This window comes from Rhagoletis pomonella, unplaced genomic scaffold, assembly GCF_013731165.1.
Source record: "Rhagoletis pomonella isolate Grant_MI unplaced genomic scaffold, Rhpom_1.0 Rhpom_scaffold_00001, whole genome shotgun sequence".
NCBI lineage: Eukaryota > Metazoa > Arthropoda > Insecta > Diptera > Tephritidae > Rhagoletis > Rhagoletis pomonella.
The window spans coordinates 74,787,519-74,790,523 of NW_023458555.1; the positions used below are offsets into that span (position 1 = coordinate 74,787,519).

General features: G+C 45.0%; 1 protein-coding gene across 2 annotated transcripts in view; it reads left to right on the top strand.

Annotated features, from left to right (window-relative positions):
• Positions 1-3,005, top strand: part of LOC118747676 (iron-sulfur cluster assembly scaffold protein IscU) — a 280,428-nt gene that overhangs the window by 244,955 nt on the left and 32,468 nt on the right. The gene's annotated exons all lie outside the window — the stretch shown is intronic.

Below are 3,005 nucleotides of genomic sequence, written 5' to 3' on the forward strand. Positions count from 1 at the left end.
TCAGTTGGCACAGAGGAGAAAAGACTGGCGTGCTTAATGCCTTAATGGGGAAGGTGCCTCTGCCCGGCTGGTTGATGTCCTCGTAAGGACAAAAGCTGACATCACCGCCATCCAAGAAATGCGTTGGACGGGGCAAGGCAAACAATGTCTGGGGCCTTGCGACGTCTACTACAGCTGCCATGTAAAGGAGCGCAAATAGCGAGTTCGATTTGTGGTGGGAGAGAGACTCCGTCGCTGAGTACTGTCGTTCACCCCAGTGGACGAGCGTCTAGCCACAATCCGCATCAAAGCATCTTCTATGAGCGCTTGGAGCGTACGTACGAGCGCTGCCCCTGTCATGATATCAAAATCGTGCTTGGTGACTTCAATGCCAGGGTGGGCAAGGAAGGGATCTTTGGAACCACCGTCGGAAAATTCAGCCTCCCCGACGAAACTTCCGACAACGGATTGAGGCTGATCGACTTCGCCGGGGCCCGAAACATGGTAGTATGCAGTACTAGGTTCAAGCATAAAAAGATCCATCAAGCTACGTGGCTGTCTCCGGATCGAAAAACGAGAAACCAAATCGATCGTGTTGTGATAGACGGAAGGCACGCTTCCAGTGTTTTAGACGTACGCACACTACGAGGCCCAAACATCGACTCGGACCACTATCTTGTTGCAGCCAAGATACGCACCCGCCTCTGTGCAGCAAAAAAGGTGCGCCCAAATATGCAAGGAAAGCTTAACGTCGAAAAGCTGCAATCACAACAGACAGCCAGCGCTTTCGCTACTCGACTCTCACACCTACTCTCAGAGAGCACTCTTCAACAAACCGACATATGCGAGCAGTGGAACCACATTTCCCGCTCATTAAGTACCGCCGCCGAAGAAGTAGTCAGATTTCGGCGAGCCCGAAAGAACAACTGGTACGATGAGGAGTGTCAGGAAGTTGCAGAGAAAAAAGATGCCGCCTACAGGGCCACGCTGCGATCGGGCGCAACGCGCGCTATGTGGGACCGCTATAGGGATCTGAAGAGAGAAGCGAGACGTATTTGTCGCAATAAGAAGAGAGAGGCCGAAATACGTGAGTGCGAAGAGCTTGAAATGCTAGCCGACAGGATAAACGCCCGAAAATTTTACCAGAGGGTTAGGCGACTTACGGAAGGTTTCAAGACCGGGGCGAACTCCTGTAAGAACAACAATGGCGACTCCCTTTCATGTGATTTCTTTAATATGATGTAGGAGAAGATAATAAGAGCTGCAGAACTGAACCGCTCAGGAACAACAAGAGCGTGCAATTGCTGGCTTATGCCGATGACATCGACATCATCGGTAACAAAAACCGCGAAGTCTGTTCTGCCTGTTCCAAGTTGGATAGGGAAGCAAAGCGAATGGGTCTGGTGGTAAACGAGGACAAGACGAAGTATCTTCTGCCATCAAACAAACAGTCAGCACATTCGCGCCTTGGCACCCACGCCACTGTTGACAGTTACAATTTCGAGAAAGAAGAGAATTTCGTTTGCTTGGGAACCAGCATTAGCACCGATAATAATGTCAGCATTGAAATCCAACGTAGAATCACTCTTGCCAATAAGTGCTACTTTGGACTGAGTAGGCAATTCAGGAGTAAAGTCTTCTATCGACGTACGAAAACCACGCTCCATAAGTCACTCATCATGCGCGTGCTGGTATATGGCGCAGAAGCATGGACAATGACAACATCCGATGACGCGGCTCTTGGAGAGAAAGATTCTGCGAAAGATTTACGAACATTTACGCGTTAACGATGGCGAATACCGGAGAGTTGTATGAGCTTTACAGCGACATGGACATAGTGCAGTGAATTAAAATACAGCGGATCCGCAGGCTTGGCCATGTCGGTTCGAATGGACACCGTCGCTCCAGCTCTGAAAGTATTCAACTCGGAACCCGCTGGTGGTAGCAGGGGAAGAGGGAGGCCCCCACTGCGATGGAAAGACCAGGTGGAGAAGGACTTGGCTTCACTTGGCATTTCCAATTGGCGTCAGTTGGAAGGAAAAGTAACGACTGGCGTGCTTTGTTGCACTCGGCCAAAATCGCTTAGGCGGTTACAGCGCCAAATAAAAAGAAGAAGATTGTGAAAAAAAAACAATAATTTATAAATGGTAGAAGTTATAGTAGCTATTTCGGAGAGCATCACACTCCTCATCAGAGTTCTTCGCTGGGATTCGATCCAACGACCCCAGCTTCCAAAGCCAGTGGTCTATACACTGCTGCACTTTTCACTTTTTCCGTATGCCAAACCAACCACAATCTAGGGCAGCTATTCTGCTGCTACTTAGACACGATCATGTATTTATTGTGGTTGTTTTTTTTTTATTAGTTTTTTTTTATTTTTAGAATTTTAACTTGAAGGTGTGCTCGTTCTTAAGTATTTTGTTTTTGGTATTTTTTAGCCTAATCAATCATATTAAACAGGTTGTATTGAGCTTGAGGCCCTCTTTAATAGAAAATTATTGTGGAAAAACAACAATAACACTGGATCACAAAATGTAGTTTGGTTTTTGGTTTGGTTATCGAGACGCTACTATCCAATTTCTATGTAGAATTGCTCGGTGATTCCGAAAATCGAGGTAATTTTTTCTATGGATACGATTTTTAGATAATTGCAATTTACCGTTATTCAGCTTAAAACAAAAAATGGTTCCACTTAATCACGAAGAAGTAACACGTATTCTCGGGTGTACGTGGCGTATGAGTAACTTTCTTTCCTCCCCCTTTTTCATACAAAAAATCTTTGCGTATTTTCATTTGATCACTCATTACTTCTTTAAAGGGATGTGCGGGTAGAGATTTTGCCGGATATCCGGATTCCGGATACCATGTAAAAAAGAAGAGCGGGATTACCTATGTCGAAATTAGAAAAAGGTATGTTAACCGATAATTCGGAAATGCTTCTTTTCATAATGAAAACTATACAAATTTTTAACTTTAATTACTAATTAAATACTACTAAATTTTGAATATAAAAATAAAAAAAAAAA